Here is a 24,274-nt window from a genome sequence, read left to right on the forward strand (position 1 = left end):
TACAGCTCTTCAAATAAGGGACCATCTTTTGGTTATATTTTTGTACATCACCTCGCAAAATGGAACCCAGATCTGTGACTAAGTACTACCACTATACAAATAAAAAATCAACAAACAACAGTGCAATAAATGCTACTCAGCATGATTAAGACTAATCTGGCCCACTGCTAGCAGAAAAGACCTTTGCTGGCCAAGTGAAAAAATCGAGTAATAATACTGTCTGCCTCCCAGACTTCAGCGTGAATTAGTGAGATTCTACTGCATTGCATTTACTTTTTTTTTCTTTATTTTTTTTTTAATTCTTTAGTGACTAACTACATTGTACCAAATACACTAACAGGCCATTCTGGCCATTCTCATCATTTTCCTTCATATAGAATTGGAAAGTACAGAAATAAAGAAACATGTACGTTCCCAGCCTCATCACTGTCTGTTCTGAGATTTGCTGTACATTTTATATCGTTTTTCATGGGAAAAACATGATCCTATCTATCTCCTACTTTATTTTTAATGTGTGTGTTTTGCTTCAAAGGCATCTTTAAAGTTTCTCTCCAGAGTTCACATATAAAGCACCAGTGAAGCTTGGAATAATGGTTCATCAACTACTGACTTTTAATCTTGTGTCTTTTACAAACAAACAAACAAACTCACTCACTCATGAACATACCATAATCCTTTACCAAAAGTTACAGAACAGTCCAGTCAAAACAGTGAGCGCCCGGATGAAACGGGAGATCCAAGTTCAAGATTTCAACTGGTACACTACCTCATAAAGGGAGTGACTCGAGCTGTTCTGCATCAACCTCTTGGGCGAGAAGTGTTGAGGAGCTGCAGAGGGGTGTTGAACATGGGTATTGGGAGGGGAGGGGAGGGGAGGTTGGTTAATAGCACAGTCACCGTGATATAAGTTTTTGTGAGTGAAGAGGACGTCAAGAAGGGAGGAGGGAAATGGAGGATGGGAACTATGACTACACTGTCATTAGCAATAAATGCTCCAAATGCAGCCATGTCAGTCTTAGAAGTATAGCTGTGAATTTGAAAGACAGCTATCAAACGGGGACAAGCTAATCTGAATACTTTAGAAATCCAAGGAGGACACATTTTGCCCCCAACCCCACTAACATCAAAAGGAGTTCCACATGCAGACTAAAGGAAGCATGTCCCTAAGATCAACGTTTAAGTCATGCTGGCATCCAGGTATAGATATCAACTCCCAGGGCTGCACTAGGAGAGGATTCTTGGACTCCCAAGCTAGGGTTGAAGCAATCTTAGATGAAACAGCCAGGCTGAGCCACAGATGGGGTTGCAGTGGCCAGCTGAGTCCTACTGGAAACCTGTTGGGATGGGCTCGAGGTAGCTGGACTGCCTGACTGAGCAACAAGATCAAAGATGGAGAAATAAGAAAAATACAGAAGTTCAGAGAGGTGGAGGGCTATGATGAAAAGCCTGCCTGGGAGACCCCCCAAAATTCTGATGTCTCCAAGCACCATTAAGCACTAATCAACTCTTGGCAATCCCCTTTCGATATAATTAAAAATCATAGAGGTTTTAGTTTATCATCAGGGAAAGATGGATTCTTTTTGTGGCTAAAACACAGGGTGGGGAGCCAGTAGATCTCTCTGTCTAAATTAGGCATTGCTAGAGAATCCATCATGTGAGTTATATTCCTGACTCTGCTACTGACTTACCCTGTGGCCATAAGTATCTAGGTAAGTGGCTCCAATCTGTGAAATATGAATAATATCATACAGTACAGAGGGAAGTTATGATAGTTGAGCTGTGGAACACAGATGGGGGGAGGTCTCTGTTGGATGTTTGCTCTTTCAGAATATTGGCTATTAGCAGTAGTTCAGGAAGCTGTTTGTTTAATTGTATATTTTTAATGAGTGTCAAGGATGCTCTTTTGGTAGTAGAGTGCAAATCAAAATCAATACAGTAATAAATTACAATAATTACAGGATTTATAGACAGACTCTAGGGTTTATAGACTCATAGACTCAAAGACTCTAGGACTGGAAGGGACCTCGAGAGGTCATTGAGTCCAGTCCCCTGCCCTCATGGCAGGACCAAATACTGTCTAGACCATCCCTAATAGACATTTATCTAACCTACTCTTAAATATCTCCAGAGATGGAGATTCCACAGCTTCCCTAGGCAATCTATTCCAGTGTTTAACTACCCTGACAGTTAGGAACTTTTTCCTAATGTCCAACCTAAATCTCCCTTGCTGCAGTTTAAGCCCATTGCTTCTTGTTCTATCATTGGAGGTTAAGGTGAACAAGTTTTCTTCCTCCTCCTGATAACACCCTTTTAGATACCTGAAAACTGCTATCATGTCCCCTCTCAGTCTTCTCTTTTCCAAACTAAACAAACTCAATTCCTTCAGCCTTCCTTCATAGGTCCATGTTCTCAAGACCTTTAATCATTCTTTTTGCTCTTCTCTGGACCCTCTCCAATTTCTCCACATCTTTCTTGAAATGCGGTGCCCAGAACTGGACACAATACTCCAGTTGAGGCCTAACCAGCGCAGAGTAAAGCAGAAGAATGACTTCTCGTGTCTTGTTTATGGATCTTCCATTCAGTACCAGAGATTTAACTGGCATTACACACTTACCCATTGTACAACATACAAGCAAGAAAAAGCCCTGCAAAATGCTGTGTGGGTGGGGTCATTATATATCCAAGAATGGAAAGAAACTTTTTAAGAAACACAAATGTGGAAAAAATCTCAATTATTTCCACAGCTTGGAGAATGACATCATTGTTTCCATAGTTGTTAATGTTATCAATGGTCTAACTCTAGATTTTATTTCTTTACTGCTAATTATTCTATTATGTATACATTTTCTTATTTTTAAAAAGCTCTTTACCCATAAAGTAAAATTCCTTTCTAAGTGAAACCACCAACCAAATGTGTCACAGTTGCAACATTTCACTGAAAGAGACAGGAAAACAGTTTTTCCCCTTCCCAGCTTAAGAAAACAACCAAGGAACTAAACTAGAGTAACCAAGCAACATCCACATAACTAGACAGAAACCAATCCCTACATTAAACTTGGGTTCTTGTTGTTTTGTTTCTTTTAGACAAAGACTGGCAGTGAATTTTTGAAAATAATTTTATTTCATTATTTATATTGAGGTACCCCCTAGAAACTCCAGTCATGGACCAGGATCCCATTGTGCTAGGCTCTGTCCAAGCACAGAACAAGAAGATGATCCAAGCTCCAAAATAGCTTACAACCTAAGTAATGGGCCCCCGTCTGCTATGTTAAAATTCTACCAGAACAGCATAAACAGACTTGAAAAATACTTTAAGACGTCAACTATTTACAGTGTATTAGCAGTGGAGCTCAGAGGCCCTGGTGACAGGTGTCGTGTAGGTATCTAGCCAGTTAACTACACAGGTGCTAGCAGTGGACAGAATTTTCATCATAATTTGAAGAAAAAGAAAAAAAAGGGTAACTGAGCAGAATTTGTTTTGTCAGATGATGTGTTTAACTCCTGAGCAATCTTAACATTTTTATTTTATTTTATTTTTTAAAATTCAAATAACAAAAGTTATGAAGCATTAAACAATTTCTGAAGGGATCTGGAGAGTTTAAAAAAATCCCACAATAGAAGTGAGTTTGACATGTTTCTCCAAGTTTCTTTTCTTCCCACTCCATTCCCAACTTGCAGCATTCCACATCATTAGACATCAGCAACTCAAAGAAGAGAAGCTCATTTCAGCCACTCAGTGAAAAGACTATCACTTTGTTACAAATAAACAATCCCCATCCCCCTACTTATTTGAATGAGCGGTATAGTATTCTGAGCACGTATTCCTTTGGCTTTCAGAGCTCTGCCAAGGTTCCCCCTCCTTCCCCCACCCCTGCCCCCCTGTACAGAAAGAGGTAGAAGGGGAGAAGGGAGAAAATCCCATAACTTGTCCAAAGCATGCAGAGGATGATTTGTGTTCTCACTTACAGAGTATGACTGTCACTGATGATCTGCTTTCAGGCCTAGATTACATGTGATAAGGGCTGACCTTATTTGAGTATTCACACATTATGCACTCATGGAGAGCAAGCTGGACACAAAAGTCCCTCACATGTTCTGGGCATCAATCAAGCTCACAGCATGGAAGCTGCCAAACTTTTCTTCCATTTAACTCAGGAGAGGAAAGGCTAGTTCAAGACAGACTTAATAAAGTTTAAAGCTGTGCCACAGTATATTTGGGGTCCATTGTCTTCTAAAAGTGAGCTTTTCGACAAATTCTCAGCAGTCACCACTGACAACAACTTGTCTTTAACAATTTTTTTTTTGAGCGGGAGGGGAGAGAGAAGACGGGACAAACGCAGAGCCAGATTCTTAAAAAACCTCTTATTTCCAGCTGTTTACAAGCAACTAAATTATTGCTTAATATATGAATATATTTTTCATTACCTAGGATTTTCATCCCATATTTGTAACCTTTTCCTGAAAACTAGTGCATGCTTCAGGGAAAGACTGTACCATGATCATAGCCAATTTTAACACTAAAACCTTTTATTGCAGGAAGATTGACACCTAACTCAACAAATTCTCTATTTGCACTAGGACTACAAAAATGTTTTATCAACCCTCATTTTGAGTACTCACATTCAGCTTAAAACCAACGATACACAAACAGTAGGCAATAGGGTGCACATGGCAGAAGGAAATGTGCGTGTATTTATAGAATGCACACATCAGCAGGGCTCAAAGTGAGTCTAAATAGGCCAGAAAGCCATTCCAGTACTTCTATCATGGCCACAATCAGTTCTATAGAATTTAAGCTTTCACTTAAAAAAAACAACAACAACAACTAAGCCTCTTGGCCCCTATGCACGGTTCATTTCCAGAGTTCACAGGCAACCTGAAATAATAGCTTAATGAGAATATGTGAACTGCTCTGCCCATTACATACTGTTAACTGTGGAGTCTAATTATGATAATGGGTCAATATTGTTTTCTCTTCCTTTGCAAATCATTTTAACAATAACCTACATCTAATGGGCTTTTCTGGCATGGCTGGAAATAATGTAAATTAGAAATGAAGAAACTTATCCCCTAGAGTTACTGTTGGATTGTTCCATACAGTATATTTTCCCATGCTTTCTCCAGTCTATTTTAGATGTCCTGCATTATGCAGCCTCCACTACTTCCCTTGGGAGACTCGTCCACAGCCTGACAGATCTCATGAGGCGGTTTTTCTGCCTTTTCCAGGTTAATCTTTTCTTAATTAAATCCCATTACCTCCCAGTTATACAAAGTAAGAATGGTACGAGGAGGGAACCATGGGGGGTGGGGCGAGAGCAAGCCATCAAAAGAAGTCAATAGACCACTATGGTATACACTTCAAAAAGTGCACCGAGGGAAGTAGCTATCAGGTACAAGGATACACAGTAGCCTCCAAAGAAGACAGAGAATGAAAAAAAGAGGACAGCCTCCAACTAGAGGAGGAGCAGGAAGGTAAATGAGGAGCAAATAGATATCAAGATAGAGTTCCAACAGACTACTTCAAGGGACCAACACAGCCACAACTACACTGCAAACATATATTTTATATAAGATATAGGATAATAAAGTCATAAATATAAATGTCATAGCATCTAAGGGCTTTAGTGCTGTACATGGCATGATGCAGTTGAGTTACCGGAACTAATCATTCACAGTAAGATAACATCATAGTTTTACTTACACACACACACACACACACACACACACACACACACACACACACACTCTCTCTCTCTCTCTCTCTCTCTCTCTCTCTCTGTTTTGACCCCAAACTTGTGAGAATGGGACACTTTTTGTTCCGAAATCTTCACTTATGAACAATACAGAGAACTTCCTATCACATGCATGAGAACAATTTTGTAAGTAGGTATAATTTATTCAATTGTAGCAAGGCATGAAACAAAAGAAGGTTCAATTATAGGTCTGACATGGAGTTGTACATAGTCCTGTACTCTGTAAACTTGCAGTTAAACCATTTTCAGCATTAATTTAACTGCTGACATCCACTGTCAGCAACAGATACAGGTTTAAAGCAGGAGATGGTAGGGTAGCAATGCTAATGAAAGATTAAGAATTCAGTCCAAGTGTTCTGCCTTGATTAAAGTATTCTTTTGAAAGCATTAGCTGTATGACATTTGGATCACGAGAATCTAGAAAGGTTAGATCTAGAAAGGGTACATCTACACTGGACTAAAAGACCTGAGACATGGCTGCAGCTGGCCTGAGTCAACTGGCTCAGGCTTGGGCTGCAAGGCTAAAAACTGCTGCGGAGACCATTGGGCTCAGGGACCCTCCCCCTTCAGAAGGTCCCAGATCTCAGGCTCTAGCCCAAGCCTGAATGTCTACACTGCAATTTTAAAGCCCCATAGTCTGAGCCCCATGAGCCTGAGTCAGCTGACCTGGGCTAGAGGCAGGTGTTTAATTGCCCTGAAGCCCAAAGTTTCTGTTTCTTTTCCCCCCTGGTGCGGAACTAATATATCAAAGATCATTTGAAATATCAGTTTGCAATTATATTTGTAATGACAGTGCCACCCCCGTCTACCCAGCATTACAAATTCATTTGTCAGTTTCCAAGACATGACTGTTTTATAGAATGAAAACAAATTTTTTAGACAAGGCTGAACCACAATCTAAACTTGCACGGGAAGAATTTATCTTCAACTTTGTAAAGCTAAAGCTCTTCACTAGGCTCATTGTATTTCAACAAGAAACCAACATCGTAAAAAAGTGCCTGTTTAGAAAAGTTGAAGGAGCTCAGAAATGTGTATTCCCAGCATTTTGTACTAGTTCCCAAAACCATCTAGCACATGTTTAGTCACTGAGGCCTGGAACCTGCAATGGGATTTGCCTGCACAGAGCTCAGGGTGGGATTTGGACCTATGTTCATAATTGTTCTGACCAGAATTTATAAAAAAAATTATTAAATTTCCATATGAACTTTGACTCATGAAAGTTGCTAAACTGACTGAGTTATGCCAATGTGCTTCCACACACATCATAAGGAGTCGTTATTTAGGGGAAAATGGTTTTTTCAGTCTCCTTCCTCATTCGCTTCTTGGCTGAGAGTGGCTGAAACAGATTAAAACAGGAGGGATTGCTCTCATGCTCCAGCCAAGGAGGAGGAAGAGCTATTGTGGAGTGTTGTTTGCTCAAGCCAAGGAGAGGAGGAGTATACCCAGCTCTAGTTGTTCTTCCCCACCTACTGCGTAGTTTAGCCGCTGCTGTTGAGACTGCCAATAAGAGTACAAGTTGTGGTGATTTTTCCAATGAGATTCACTGGAATCTGAGCTGAGACCAAGAAAAGCCAAACTTCAGTCGTTTCCAACCTGATTTGGTCACCAGTTCAAATCCACCTCGGGTTGGTAGCCAATTTGGTTCCTGTTTCTTGACTGGATGAGCACAGCCAATATGGTCATAAGGATGTAGCCAAAGACTTTCTGACTCATATTCTCAGAGGATATTACTGCATTTTGGGTGCTATCTCTGAACTAACTGGAAAAAACGGTGGGTGGCAGAAGCAAGAAGTTTCTCTATTTCTCCGCAATGCAGCATCTCATGTTAACTTCTGAAAAAATCACTTAATGTGCTTTGCCTTGCACCTCATTTCCCTATCTGTAAAATGGGGCTAATGCCTTCCGACCTCATGGGGATGTTTTGGGGCAAAAATCCAATAAGAACTGTGAGGAACTCAGATACTACAATTATAAGGGCCATATAAGTATTTAGAAAGATTGGAATTTAGGAACAGACAGACATACTGGATCAGAGCAACTGCGCCTGGCTCCAACAAAAGATATTTCCTTTTATTAATCTTAAATGTGTTCCTTTTTCATTTTAGTCAGCTGTCTCTTGTTCCTGTACACCATGAAATGTTAAACAGGTGAATCCAGTTTACCTTCTTTCTATATGCATAAAATTGTTGTTTACCTTATCATGACTCTTCTTATTCATTTCATCTCTAAACAGTCACAGTATTTTAAATCCTCCGTCACAGAAAATCTCTCCATATCTCATTTCAGTCACATATCTCCTCTTTGTATTTCTTTTTTGGAATAGAGTGACCAGAAAAGAACACAGTGTTCCAAGAGAGGGTGACCATTGATCTATGCAATGGCATTTAGATATTTGCAATATCTATCTCATAGTTTATACAGACTAACATTTTGTTTGTCTTTTGATTATGCTGCGCATAGAACTTTCCATGATGACACCAAAGTATTTTCTTAATATGTTTACATTTAATGTAAAACTTAGGAACATGAATGAGTATTTAATATTATTCTTCCAACCTGGTATTTGTCAAGGAAGAGTTTCATTTCTCTGAAGTTCGGTATCTAAAGTTCTAAAATAACGTTAATAACTTTGGTCATCTGCAGATTTTTCCACCTCTCTTTTCCAACTCTCTTTTCACCCCATTTTCCAGACCGTTAATAAATATATCAGATACCACCAGTTCCAAAAGTTGCTTATGACCCCCCTTCCTGAATAAATATCCACAATTTGTAAGGGGCAGTATTCCTACAGTGTGCATACCCTCTCCTGAACACACCAAAGAGGAAGGTAGTATCTTAGAGTATTTTGTATCTTAGAACTTAGAGTATTTTGAGGACCTCCCTCCCCACGACTAAACTGTCATCTTGAGCATGACAGTTTAGTCATGCTCAAGATGGTTTTCTGCATACACGTATGTGTGGTTGGCATATATTAATGCTGAGGTTTGCACCCTAATCACCTGCATTGTTAGCTGTAGAACATCTGACTGGACATGAGCAAGAAGGACTGAGACTCATGCTGAGGAGCTATAATTCTTAGTTGTTCAGAGCCTGCTCATGCTGAGCGAAAGCAGCCCTAAAATGTGAGAACTTGGACCCCTCTTGCTTTCGTGCAGCAAGAAGATTTGGCAGCTGCTCTCTACACCTCCCTCCCTCCCTCCCTCTTGCATTTCTCACCACCTGGGTGCCTCAATTTAGTCCTCTGTCCTGGCCAGAAGAGAAGGTAGAAGCTCTAGGGCACAGAACCCAGTATAGTTCTCTGCCACATTTGGAGGTGTAACCAGAATGCACATGTCTCTGGGAACTTTCAACCCTGCCTGACTCTGTGCACATGGTACTCTAACCTACTGATAGCTGCTGTACAACTTTGGCTTGCAAGATCCATCTAAATGTTGACATTTGAAATATTGTGCCAATTCCGTATAAGTTTTGGTGCCCTTGAAACTTTTGGAGAAATGGCATTTAGTGGGTGTGAACAATATGCAGAGATACACTAGCACAAGGTTTTGGAAAATAATTTCACCACTTGTAGCAAGTCCTATTATTTGGTGGGAGGGAAGGGGAAAATTTACAATATTTGATATAGTATGTTCCCATATTTAATGAGATCCTTTCATCCCAATTTACATTTCAGTGTTCGATTTATTATTCCATGTAATACAGCAAGCTGAGCATATCCAGTCAGTCGTATATGACACCTTTACTCACAATACACTTATAATTAAATTTCAGTACCTGTATATTTACAATGCTAGGAAAGCTTTATTTTAAAGTACCTGAATAAGAGCTCTGTGAAGCTTGCAAGCTGTTGGTCCAAAAAAGATATTATCTCACCCACCTTGTGTCTATCGCTAAAGTAGTTCTGGAACACAATTTCCTTACATACCTCTGCTGCTTTCTGGTTAACATTTTCCCACTTTAAATAATTTTTCCAAGCGTGCACAATAGTTCAGTTACTCCATTTGCAACCAAAATTACTTTATGGCCTGAGTTATGCAAAAAATTAGACTAGTGGACCTAAATAAATATTTCTGCTATGTTTTCAGATATTATTCACATAGTTAGACAACTTTTTGTCCTCTGTTAAAAACACTTTTGTATTATAATTGGTGATGGGACAAACTCAAAACTTCAAATCAAACCTCAATCTGATCTGGACCGTAACACCAACTCTTTGGCCCAACTCTAATTAGTACATTCAACTTCAAAGCAAACAAACCTACGTACTATCTGCTGGTCTAGGGGATGTAGAAATAAGAACCTCAATTGCACATGGACAGAGAAAGTAATAGCTCAAATATCAGATAAAAATTATTTGAGTTCTATTGCATGACAATATTCACTACACTTAGTGTAGTTCTGGTAGATTAAAATGAATTTTAACAAAAAAATTTGACTGTCTCTTTAAAAAAATAGACAGTTTCTTTATTTCCTCAAATTCCTTCACCTGTCCCCAGTTACACACACAGCTGCTTGGGGGGTTTGAGACTTTTTGTGAAGTAACAGTTCATGATAATCTCATTAAATCCTTTCTAACACTTTCCAGTTCATACAGGATTTCCTCAGCCTGGGCAACTGCAGCATGGATTGGTTGTTTAAACAATCTCGCTGCAAAAGAAAGTAAAACAAAACCCGACTTGCAGAACAAACCATGGCAATGACTGACACAGTGCAGAGAAAACAGAGTTCAGTTGAATGTGTGAAACTAAAACAAACACTGAGATGCAGAAACTCTCTTCAGTGGCCCAGTTATAATACAGCATTAAAAACTTAATCCCTGATATCACCTGTGTGTGAAACAAACCAAGCAATAACCATAGATTCCTTTATCTGTGAATAGTTTTGTTTTAAAAGAGAAAAAACTTGACTTGTTAATTTATGAAGGACCCATCTCAAAGTAGCAATGGGGGACACTGTACAGGAAAAAAACCTACAACTGTACTCTTTGATCACAGAAACAGGCCATATATATTACACTGGGTAAGAGAGAAACATGTTTTGAAGAGAAAGAGATGGTGAAACCAGAGAGGTTACAACGGTCAGAGACATGACCTGAATAGATATGCCCTGCATCAACCTTGAAGACAGTCTCAAAGGAATTCCTGCAGATATTTTCAAGGAGCAAAGTCCACAGACAGGATCTCTGGGCCCCGGAAAGCCTTTTCTGTCACATAATCAAAATGAGACAGGGAGAACAAGAATGGCCAGGATGCTGTCAATTGCACCAAAGGGACAATTTGTCCAACAGACAATTTTCAGAATCCATTAGAAAATATTTTATAGGTACTACTACTACTGCCGTTGGACACAATGACCATCCCATTGTAGCACAATCTCACCCATCTAACAGTTTTATGAATGTGGCATGCTTCATTTAGATGTACTTTCATGTTAAACACACATTTCCTTCTTTAATTGCCAAGAAATATTATTTTCTGCTTGTCTATCTAGACTTATCCAAAAGAACTATGCAAATTGTATAATTTCAAGTTTAAAATATATAAAGATGAGGGAGGGCTGGAGCGCTCAGGGACCTAGTCACAAGATACAGAACTTCTGAATGGCTCAAATCCAGCACAGGTCAGAACTGAGCGACAGTTATTTCTCTCTAATAGCATTTTAACAGCTGTACAAAATCAGCGGGTGGTCTCAGTCTAGTTTTTAGCGGACACTTTCCACATCAACAGTAACTGGCACCATAGCTGGCTGCCTCAGTGAAGACAACAGGATTGATGGGGCATGTCACAGGACTGGATCACAATGATAAAGCCATGCGCAGGAGCTTTTCTGAGGCGTTCCGTTCATAAATGCAGGAGGTTCATGTTTAGGGATGTCAATCCAGCACCTTTCATCAGCTCTGTATGCAGTTTCTAAAAGTTACAAAGTTTGCCTTTTGGAGGAGTATTCAGTTAGAAAACACATCCGTGGAAGCTGTTCAAAATTGAGACTGGCAACTAACTTCCTCTTCCCTTACTTGATGATGTGGGTAAGTCATCCTTATAGCCCTACCTGCAAAGAAACACACACCTATGGCTTAATCTGTTTATTCACCATTCAAAAGAATCTTGCTGACTGAGACGTCACAGATGCTATGTGGCAAAGAAGAGCCCTTTCCTTGCCTCCTACATAGTTACGATACCTAATGTAAGATAGACTTGGAACCAAACCTCAGTCATTGAAATTCTGAAAATCTTCCTTCCCACTTCCTCTATCACAGGCCAGCAGTTTACCACAGTGATTTACAAGGATGAGGCTGGAGAAGAGGTTACTAGATTGAGTGTCAAAGCTAAAAACATTATAATGTCCTTATGAGGCTGCTGATATGAATGGTCTGTTGGCTAAACATTCCTCTCCAGCTTCAACTCAGACAAAACTAGTTGTACAAATCTCTAAGCATGGTGCAATAAAAATGTGTCTTCATCCAATGGGAGAGGTGCATTCTGCCCTCGAACAGAAGTAAACTGCAGTGAGTCCATGACATAGACCTCCAAACTCACCCCAACCCAAATACCTAACTATGCATCAAGAGCAGCCCCACCCATTTATCTCATAAAATCACATTGCCTAGAAACATTCTATTCATTGATATGCTGGAGGAGGCCCCCAGGAGCTCCTTGCTAAAATTCCACCACTAAATATACAGAATGGTGGAATTATTTCCCTACCTCCAGTAAATTCAACCCATCTCCAGCTACTGCAAAATCTTCCAAGATAGACAGGGTGTATGCTTGTGCTGCATAAAGCATACTTCTGAAGAATAATATACATAAATCCTGCTTGGCTTGGATGATTCATCAACATATCTTATGGCTAGATCTTTAGCTGATGTAAACCAAAGTAGCTCCATGGACTGTCTATGGGCCTTTCATCTCCATTGAATTGTGATAGTTGTCTTACTGTTTCCACCCCTCCAATGAGACTAGAAACTCACAATTCTAAAACAGCCAAACCACTCGGACAACAACAACATTACTTTTATTCTATCCTTTTGTCCCTTTGGTAATAAGGGACCTGATTCTACAAGAATCAAAGTACTGCATGTTCTCAACTCCTACTGGCTTTAGTTTAAGGTAATGAGCACCTCATGAGAGTAGATCCAACGTTTCTGTTTTCCACTTTCGTTTTGACTAGTGTGGGTGAGACAATGTATGTGTGTGAGAATGTATGTGTTTAAATGTTCCAACCCAGTACCTTGGATGCAAGTACAATGAAAAGAAATACACTAATCTAAGCATTTGCAAATATTTAGATGTAAAACAAGGAGTAAGCATAAGACACTAGAAGACACCAGATTACTTTAAACGTGCAGCTGGAGAGTGTCACTGTGACATAAGATTATCAGAGTAAAATTAAACCTGCAATTATATAATATGAAATAAATAGCACTGCAAATAAGAGGAAACATGTTTCCATAAGAATATGAGTGGTATCCAAGTAACAATTCCACAATAATATATTTTCAATTACAGAATTACAGTACACCATTCTTATTTTTCTCTCTAAGGCTATGTGAAATTAATTATTGTACAGGCAGCTGAATATTATTAACTTAAAGATTCTGTTCTTTGTCTTCATAGTAATTAAGAAACATTGGGAAGATCAAACCCTGATTGTATTACAAAAGTATCTACAAACCAAATTTCAAAAATTGAGTTTGTCTTGTTGCCCTTTTATTTGGCTGTGTAACCTGAAGTTGTTTCATGATACAGCAATATTGTTAACTACAATTGCCAGACTGGCCCAGGTGCAGTAGAGAGTATTACTAGCAGAGATGTAAAAATTCTTCCTAATTATCCTGTTCCATAACCATAACAGGCTACTTTGTTATAAAAATGATAAAATTAACAAGATTTAGAAGGTAAGCGAAGATATATCAGGCTTGGGTGCCTGCATTAGGCACCTATATCCATATTTTTGGAGCCCGAGTAAGAGGTTAGAGGTGAGATTATATGCTGCACCTCTAAGCCACATAGCCCACAATTCACAGTCCAAAGGGAGGAAGGGGGCCTACGTTGGTTTTAAGTCACTTTGCCTCCTGCCAACTGTAGTCCCTCATATAACAGACAGTCCTAAGCTAAGTTTCCTCTGAGCTACATAGCAGGCTATCAAGGGCTGCGCCTCTCCCCCAGCCCCACTGCTGGAATGCTGCTGAGGCAAGAGAGGGCTGGGGGGGAGTCCTCACTCCTCGCCGCAACCCCGGGGCAGCTTGCACTCCAAACCCCTCATCCCCGGCCCCACCCAGAGCCCCCCCAGCCAGAGCCCTCATCCCTTAGATCCAAACCCTCTGCTCTAGCCCTGAGCCCCCTCACGCACCCCAAACCCTTCATCCCCAACCTCACACCCCCAGCCAGAGCCCGCACTCCAACCCTCTGCCCCAGCCCTGCCACATCACCTCCATACTGGTGCACAGAACAAAATTCATTCCGCACATGGATGCAAAAATTAGAGGAAATATTAGTCCTAAGGTTTGTCTAAATTGTGCCTGTCTGCCCCCAGCAGCCCATGGGCTGCAGCACTTCAGCACTATACGCTGTGGCCCTGCTCTTTTTGCATCCTTCCCACATCAGCCCACCCTCAGGAAGAGCTGTGTTCTACCGTTCCTCTGATGGTAGAATCTTCCAGCCAGATTCTCGGGTTTTAAGAACTTCTTTAAGCCACTCTAGCGTTTTTACTCAGGGTTTTTAAAGATGGCATCAAACATGCTGAGAAATCATCATTTCCACAAACTTCAATGGTTGGTACAGGTGCTGAATTCCTCTGAAAATCAGGCCCTTTTTATGTAGGTGCTTAAATATGAATTTAGGTGCTTGAGTTAGGTGCAAAAGTGTGAAAATTTGGGCTCCCAGCTTTTTATGAAATTCTACAGAAGACCTACAACTACAGTCAGCAGTGACAATGCATGAAAACACAAAGAAATTAGAAAATAGGTTTTCTTATTTGCTAAATTTCCATCGCTATAACCATGTTTATGTAACATTTGATCAGTTCAAAGATGAACATTTAATACGAAACATGCCTTGATATGTAAACCTGCCCTGAAAGAGAGCCAGCAGCATTATATTGGTGAATTCCTCACGAACGCTCATGAATTGCTTAACCGTAAGGTAAAAACAAAATCCTCAATTTGAGATAAAGATTTATTTTCAAATTTAATAATAAATATATAAGTAAATAAAAATAAAGCAAGAACCAAAGAATTGTTCCTGTTCTATAGTACTGAAGAGTTATTTCTGAAATTAGAAAACTATCGATATATGCAAACGTATTACATGATGAACCGTAATTTTTGCTTTCCATGAAAGCTATCTGCTCTACGTATGTATATGGTTTAAAGGACATTCCCGGGATTGTGTCAAGTCAAAGGCATCCCTACTAGAGTTACAGAAATACAAGCGCTCATCACTCTGGCAGGAGACGGCTCTAAAATGTGACTCCGAAGACACGTACAGCACAAACCTAAGGACCACAGGAGTTCTGTTGACATGTAAAATGTTTATCAGTTGTTTTTCATCAAAGGGCAGGGACAGTCTTTTTGTTCTGTATTTGTACAGCACTGAGCACAATGGGGTTCTGTGCTTTGACTAGGGCTACTAGGAGCTACAGTAATACAAATAATAAACAAACAAAAGAGCTCCAGCAGGACTGTCATTGACAAAATTATCAATTAGAAATTCTTAGAGTAAACACAAGAGGGTTTCTGCTCCCCTTTGCTGCAAAGTGGCATCATCAGCAGCAGCATTCTCTTCCCCTTTCACAGCTGTGTGTGTGAATGTTACATGGCCAGAAAAATTTTATTCACAATGGGTTTCATCCTTTAATGCGAGTTCTGTCATTGACTACAATGGAAGCAGAATTGGGCCCAGTTTGACTTAAGTACTCTGTTCCATTTTCATTCTCTGATCAAACCCAACCAAAAATACTTGATGGAAAAAAGGAACCTAGGATTAGAATGATAATGCGTAATGCCTAATAAGAGAGAAGAATAAATTCGTAGCCTGTCTGCCAGCCCTTTATTTCAACAGTCCCTACTCTACTGTATGAGCAAATTCAGATTGCAATTATTTTTCCTAGGGTGCAATTAAATGTTGCAACCAATGTTAAGAATAAACACAATTCCAGTAACAGCCAACACTCAGATGATCAGTTCAGGTTCAATGGCTCAGTGCACATGAATATCCATCAATACCACCAACAGCCCTAGCAGTATAATGAACCTTGCAGCAACTCAGGCAGGCAAGCTATGCAATACATGGACATAATGTCTCTAACTTACAGCAAGTCACATCTAACAAGCAATTCAGAGCAACTCTTACAGCTCATATAGGCACATATTTAAGAACTATTTACAAAATTAGCCCCATTCTGTCTTTAAAATGTTTAGATTTGCTTCATTATAAGCATTTTGAAAACAATTCTGGACACATTGTAAAAATCAATATGTACCGTATGTGATATTCAGCTCAACTGAAATGCCATGATAATTAGCAACTTATTCTTACATCAGTTAATTCAAGTGTGAACAATACAAATGAAACACACTTCCCCTTTTAAACAAATGCTTAATATTTTATTATCTTTAGAGATGTTTACTTATTTTTTTAAACTTTCAACCACTGTTGATAGTGCTATAGATTCCTCCCTCAATAGCATCATTTTGGGCACTTCTTGAAGTGCACTCCCTGTTCCCAGCTCTAGAACCAGATATTTGTTAAAGGGACGCTCTCAATTTGAAATCTGGTGATTTTTTTAAAAATAGGTACAATAAGTTTTATATACTACCCTGGCCCTGATTCTCCATGCCAAAATTAATGGTTTTACAATTTCATATTCCTGTTTTTACAGGTGTTTTTCTTTTCCCCATGTCTCTGTGAAAGACACACAGACAACAGAAGAAACCAGCTATATGGCCTAGCAGATAAAGCATTACATTGGGGCTCAGGGGTTCTATTCCAGGCTCTGCTGAGGGCCTGGTGGATGATCTTGGGCAAATCACTTCCTCTGCTCTGTGCCTCAGCTTCCTCATATGTAAAACAGAGATAAACTATACCCCAAAGTGGGACAATTTTATCTCTCGTTTGAAAAAATTATATCATTTAAATTAGTTAATTGTACATATAAATAGGTGGAGCTGGTAGAGCCATCACTATTTAAGATTACCTGATACTTCCCATTATAAGGCTCTGTTTTCAGTTGCTTATAACTTTGCCAAATTGTAACCACTCAGGCTGAAATTTCTCATGCTGAGTGTCTGCCTCAGAATGAATCCTTCAGCACAGTTTCTGTTCAAATGGGTCAGTTGCTCCAGGGAACGAGATTAAGTGAAAAATAAGTTGTTTCCCCACTGCTAATACACTCCTAGAACTTTTCACTGAGAAGCGCATGCACAGCAAAGCTCTGCAGCAAGGGTTAGAAATTTGGCAGGGAGGTTACTGTGCTGTCAGGGATGTGCCTTTTGCCATCCCCACTGAAAATTTACCCAAATTATAAGCCTTCAAAATTTTTTTTCTCAGTTTGCACATGCTCACTAACAGCATGTTAGAGTTTGGTGGCTAAATTCTCCAGCAATTCCATCTACACAAAACATGCTCCTATCTGGAGCTATGGGATCTCAACAGGACTTACCCTGTAATTGTTCCTCCCTGCTGCCAGAGGCCATGAGATATTGGGTACTGGAACTGAGAGAGACACTCTCCTGTGCTCTGAAAATCTGAATGCCCCCTGTACTGGCACTCAGGCAACACAGAGAAGCAGGAGGCTGCTTGATTGGAATGCGGAAGGTAAGCAGCATGGAGGCAGTGGGGGACAGGTTTGCAGGAGCTGGATTGTGGAACAGAATGAAGTGGGGAAAGCAGGAGCAGATGGGGGCAGTACAGGAGGGAGGATGGATAGGAGCAGAGTGGGAGGAACAGGAGTAGGGTGAATTGATTAGAATAGGGGTGGGGACAGGAGCCAAAAAAGTTGGATAGGAGCAGAGCAGGTCATGTACAAGGGCTGGGCAAGATCAGAAAGGCCTGTAACCACTGAGCCCACACCACTCCAAAACCTGAAATTGAATCCAGGAGTCCTGCATCTCCATTGTCCTCTGCTGTCAGAAAATACCTATGAACACCTGCTGTCATAAAACACAAATTGAAAAAATGTCTCTCCTTCCCCTCTAGTGCCTGTTCCACACAGAGGACAACAGCCTACTATTTCTATCAGTTACCCTGTTAGCTCAAGTGGTTGATGTCTGTGCTATAGATCTAAACGTCTGAACCCTATTGATAACCCAAGTTAAGGGACACAATATGCTTCCCCACAATACAAATCCTGTTGTTTTAGGTTTAGGAAACTGCATAAAAAATAACCTTGGTTAAAAGAAAGTTAAGGTTGCAAAGTCAAGATTTCAAAAGTTAGGAAATGTCTGTCCATATATACAGGTACAGCCTGATGTGAATGAAAACAAATGCACTACTTAAAAAAAATCAATGAAAATACCAGCTGAGCTTTAACTCTGGCGTCAAAAACGTTCTGCTGTCATGATACAAAACCACAGCAATATACTTTGATGCAAGTATTTATGGCAACATGTAAACAAATAAGAAAAAAGTGAAAAGATAAAGCATTTCTTAAATTTAAAGAAACTACACAGGAATATTAAGGAATGATGGCTCTTTATGGCTACGTAGAAAGTCTGTGGACCGCCAGAGATATGTAGTCACAAAGTCTACTCCAGATTCACAGAGAGCTCTCTATTCCCAAGGAAGGAGATTCCAGGACAACTGGTCACCAGCTTCCCACAAGCAGAATTAGATTCCTACCAGCCCAACTACCATCCGTAACAGGACTATTGACAAGGAATTCAGTGAGCATCTCCCTTCCCTCTGCATCACATAAGATCCTGATGTGGAGACAGTGCTTCTATGCTTGACTGATTCAGAGGACGCTTTTTAAAATAAGGTTTTTCTTTTCACTCCTCACATTAACTCAACCATTCTTCTCAGTAGGTTTGGAAGGCTGCAGATGCATTTGGCTGTCTAAGGCTATAACAGAAAGTCATATAGACTCTTGGATAATTTTATAACTCCAGGAAATACTAATCAATGTAAACACCTCACATCTACATTCTGATTCAACACTGTACCATTATATTTACATCTTTAACAAGATTTGACTTTCTTTTCATAGATTCATAGACTTCAGGACTGGAAGGGACCTCGAGAGGTCATCGAGTCCAGTCCCTGCCCTCATGGCAGGACCAAATATTGTCTAGACCATCCCTAATAGACATTTATCTAACCTACTCTTAAATATCTCCAGAGATGGAGATTCCACAACTTCCCTAGGCAATCTATTCCAGTGTTTAACTACCCTGACAGTAAGGAACTTTTTCCTAATGTCCAACCTAAATCTCCCTTGCTGCAGTTTAAGCCCATTGCTTCTTGTTCTATCATTGGAGGCTAAGGTGAACAAGTTTTCTCCCTCCTCCTGATGACACCCTTTTAGATACCTGAAAACTGCTATCATGTCCCCTCTCAGTCTTCTCTTTTCCAAACTAAACAAACCCAATTCCTTCAGCTTTCCTTCATAGGTCAATTAATATAGGGTATTAATAATGGATTAATATAGGTCTCAAATGTCTAAGGCTGGTTTTGGCAGTCCATTAAACATACTCAACACATCACCTCTGACTTTCAGAACACTTACTGTTCAAAATGATTTATTGGCATCACTACTTCCTTCTTCAGAATCATATAAGATACAGCATATACAAACAAGATTCAGCGTTCTCATCTGTCTTTCTATACAAGCTAAATCTGGCATATCTTCCTGCATGTGTATCAAACCTTGAAATCATCTGGCTTTTCCAAAAAAAAGTTTACAAAACAAACAACAAGAAAACAGATGCACCGAACACATGGTCAAAACTATTATTTCCCTCACTGCCTTTTTTTTTTTGCTCCTGTTTTTTCTTCCTTTAGTAATCTTAATAATTAAAGAACAAATTCATTTGTTAGGCCATTTGTATTAATAATGGACCCGTTAGGTTCTCATGGCAAAAGCAATGAGTGCTGAACAAAGTAAAGAAAAGTTAGACATTTTTATGGCTGACCTTCCTCAGCTCTCGTCCACTCATGCCCCTTATCTACCTACGCTACATTGATCTTCACAGTATTAAGTTATGTTTTAAAACAGGCCAGGTATAAGAAAAATGAGAAGAAAAAGCTGATTAAATTTCTAAAACAGAGCAGAAGCACATGGCTCTTTAGAATGTTGGTCTCCAACAGTTGTCCTGCAAAGTCATGGGGATGACAAGTAGCAATGGCTTACAGAATACTAGAAACACCTTTAGAGACTCCTGAGATCAAGTAATTTAAATTCATGCAATTAGAAGATCCCTCTCTTAGGGAGATGCTTAGACACTCTGGGAAGCAGCGTGGCCTTGTGGATAGAAACTCAGAACTGGATTATATTCCCAGTGCTACCACTAGCCTAATGGGTGACCTTGGACAAATCACTTCAACTCTTTCCATCTCAGTTTCCCTATCCATAAAGTGGGGATAGCAATACTTTCTTTCTAAAGTGCTTGAGATCTACAACTGGGAAACACTAAATAAGAACTAGTTGCTATTGTTCTCAGTAAATGCAATCATCTGACAGCAATGGTGTGCAAAAGGCTTTCCCTTTCTTTCAACAGTGTGACTTGCTTTTCCATTTTAGTCAGTGCTCTTCTAGCTAATGAAACAAAGCAGCCTTTTATTAAGCCATATGGTCCTTAGTACCTGAAGAAGAATCATTTAGTGTTTATTTGTAGAAATTTGATTAGAAAATGTACTCTACCTACTAAGCTTGCCGAGATTGTGAATACCTTCTCACTGGAGAAGGTAAAGTTACCTTTCACTAGAGCAGTATAACACTGCTCTTCATCTGCCTCATTCATCGGTGCTTATTTTAACAAAGTTTATCTCCATTCAACATCTGACTGCTCCATTTTTGTTTCACTGAAATCAGCGAGCCGTCCTTTAAAATTCAATCATAGAGGCAGTTGTAAATACAGACTCACAACTTTAAGTACTCTCTTTTGTCTTCAACGACTCTCCATTAACTGCTAATTTGAAAACACACGCTTGGCATAAAGAATTCTCATATAACATCTTTTAAGAAGGTATCAAATAGGCCAATTTTCCTTTTAGTAAAAAGAATTTAAATTAAAAAAAAAAGGTAGCTGATCTTCAAGATCAGTGCTCTACTAACCAAAACATCGCTGTGGTATCTGAGCCCCTTCACTCCAGTAAAGAATCCCTACAACCAGAAAGTAAAGATTTCTAGGCACACAGTATTCTGAGTTTAAATTATAGCAAATTAGTCAAAGTCTCTTAAAGAGCCTCAACTGCATGTAATTACTCTAGAATATAATTAGCACTGATACAGTGCAAGCCTGCAAACATACCTAAGCTCTTGAAAAAAAATAGGACATTGTTCTACACATGAATACACATACATAACCTGGTCATACTGCATTAGTTTCATGAAAGGAAAATATGTTTTCTCATCTGACATACACTTTTTGGGAGTTACATGAACACAGTTAGTGTGTAGAGTTACTTGAATTAATAACTCTGACACATAACTCCTCAGTTCCTACTCTCTTCAACCCCCACCCGCCCATTATCCCAAATGAGTAGCTGGTCCCCTCTCGTTTATGTATAATTCCAGCGGGAGGATGGGGTGGAGTGATTTCAAAAAGGGGAATTATAAATACATCATTTATACATTAGATCTGAGTATTCATTAGAAGAATTAGCATAGACAGAAATAACTTGCACACTAACAAAAAACGTGCATGTTGTTTGCCTAGCTCTTCCACTAGACTATTTGAGCCAGTAGTATATACAGTGGTATAATCCCAAGACACAAAGCACCCTTGAATCACCTTACCATGATAATGAAACAATTTTTTATCATCTATGAAAAATTATAACTAAGTGCATGTGTGCTTATTATCTTTATTCTAAACATAATTTGCTTAAAATATTTGCTCAAGTGAACCTCCTGACTTTGTTACTAAACATGTTCCTATACAGTAAAACTGAAATAACTATAAAAATCAAATTTACTTGTCCATTATGCTGTTGATTTAGGCCTCCATTCTACAAAACTTTATGCACTGTGAATAGTCCCACCAACGTAAAGTTAAACATGTATAAATCTTTTAAGGATTGGGACAGAGGAATTATTTATTTAAAACACCTTTCACTCAGCTTTGTCATGGGACAATGAAATAAGACCAGTCAGTTTCACTTTCTGGTTCTTGTTCAATAACACAATTTGGTTTGCCATTTTACCAACTCGAAAAGTGTTCAGAAATTATGAGACAGGTCCCCAAAAATCATGAGATTGGCTTAAAGATTATGATTTAAACCCAATAATTTCTAGATACTTTTTTATTTGCTTTCTGGGTTTTGAGCCTGTTGGGTTCATGTTTTCAAGCATTTCCCCATGTCATTGGAAAAGAGCTAGGAACTTCCTTTTGTTGTTTATATGAAAGCACAGAGTTCCATGTGATCACCTTACTGCCGGAGCTGGGGCTTTTCAGAAAAACACCAATATCATGAGACATGATACAATTGCAAGAGGGAACAACTCTTTGTTTGGGCTCACACCAGCATGGGGGAATATTTAGATGCTGCCCGTTTACCCCCCCTGCCCTGCCACCCAAGAAAATATTTAATTTACATTTCGAAACATTTTAAGAAAACATTTCTGTTCCAAATAGGCTTTCAAAAACCCTTTTGTACGAAATATAAATTTGGACTTTATTTTCCTATCGTGACTACTACTGATATAGAGAGACTGGTGTGTTTTTTGTCCTCGGCCATCGTAGCCTGAGGCACCTGTACGTTATAGCCAGAGAACAGGAACACTCCCTTCCATCTGTACCACTGACAATCATGCCATAGGAAAATTAGTTGAATATGTGCATTCAGCCGACGGGAAAGGGTAAAATTTAACGGGGATGGGGAAGCCATGGGGTCCTAGAGAATCTATGAAAAGATGAAACCTAGGCCACTTGACATCTGTTGGAAGAGGCAGCAAGAGACATTACCTTTTCAAATTTTCATTGGGTGACCAGTGTCTGTGAAAGCAGCAAGAGAAAGTGTGCGTTACAGTACCATTGCACACTGGATCCATTAGTTTCTGAACAGAGCACAGATTCACAGTATCATTTATTTACTTTACTCTGGAAATACCACCCACTGCTTACTGACAATTAAGGCCTTACCAAAACAGGGGTTGTTTTTCACGCACAGCTCCAACATACCATTAGTACAAGCGTATGAAGATAAACTAGGGTAACGTACAACTGCATTCCATAGTGGCTAGTAATAGCAACCATCAAAGATGAAACGTCAGACCATTGCAGAAGTTTAGTTCCAATTCGAATTAGTGCAAGATATGAGAGACAGTGTATACAAGCCAAACTCTAACGTTTACTTTCATATCTTTGTAATATGTTTGTAAAACAAACTGTGCATTTTGTTCTAGCTTCAGCAACTTTGTGTTCTCTGGCCCGGAATGCCAAGTTTAGCTAGACAAAATACTAGCAAGAGTCCCCACAGAAGCAAGACACCTTTTGAACCCCTTACGGAAATTCTAAGGTAAAGACTGTGATCTTAAAAACACCAGTAAACATTTACATTTTACAAATGGGACTTTCATACATTAATAAACTTTTGGCAAGAAAAAGTTACCACAAAAATTTACTTTGCTGTGTGCTGTTATTGAAGGTATTCCTCTACTCTTAGCATCAAATCAGAACGCCTCCTGTTTTATCCTATAGTGAAGTCAAAACTAACGACTATGACACATCGTCTAATACTATGGAAATTACTGTGACCTCACAAATCCTGCATTAATGTTGAAATGCAGACCTTGTATTAGTAGTTACACTACTCTTGACACCACACAATTTTAAGCAGCAGCAGCATCACACATAAAAGAAGTACAGGGGAGCAATCTCTTATTTAAGTAAATACAGGTTTTGTAATTGTAACAGGCACTGGCATGCTTTAAGAAACCCATCTAGAAAAAAAATAGAAGTAACCAATGTAAGATGCATCTATTTCAGCATAGATTTAAAGTTTTAGCTGGCTATATTTGAAAGTCCCTTTTTATAGGGCAATTGGAAAGAAATTTAGTTGTTAAAAAATAATAATTGACCTATCTAAAACTGTCCCATACCAGCAGTGTTTTGCACATGAAAGGGGCTTGGAATTTTGTTTGTTTTTCAGTTTTAAGTAACTCTTTTCCTGTAGCATCAAAATTTGAACAACATGAAAGCAGTTTCATGGGCAAATAAAAGCAAACCCATGTGCACATTCTGAAACCCCCTCCCCCATGGCACATATGGACTGGATCTCTCAGTAATTATAGTCTTTTCAACTCCAAATTTCAAGTTTCAGTGAAGATTTTTGTTTTAGAAACTCAGAATCAAATTCAAA

General features: G+C 39.3%; 1 protein-coding gene across 4 annotated transcripts in view; it reads right to left on the reverse strand.

The window, feature by feature from the left end:
• Positions 1–24,274, reverse strand: part of BMPR1B (bone morphogenetic protein receptor type 1B) — a 372,705-nt gene that overhangs the window by 107,571 nt on the left and 240,860 nt on the right. The window contains exon 1 of one of the 4 annotated variants that reach the window (XM_030564808.1): positions 3,967–4,052. The exons of the other annotated variants lie outside the window; for them this stretch is intronic. The gene's annotated coding sequence lies outside the window, so the exon portion shown is untranslated. Of the gene's footprint in view, positions 1–3,966; positions 4,053–24,274 lie in introns of those variants that run through there. 4 annotated transcript variants of the gene reach the window in all.

Source organism: Gopherus evgoodei, chromosome 5, assembly GCF_007399415.2.
Source record: "Gopherus evgoodei ecotype Sinaloan lineage chromosome 5, rGopEvg1_v1.p, whole genome shotgun sequence".
In the NCBI taxonomy this organism is placed as follows: domain Eukaryota; kingdom Metazoa; phylum Chordata; order Testudines; family Testudinidae; genus Gopherus; species Gopherus evgoodei.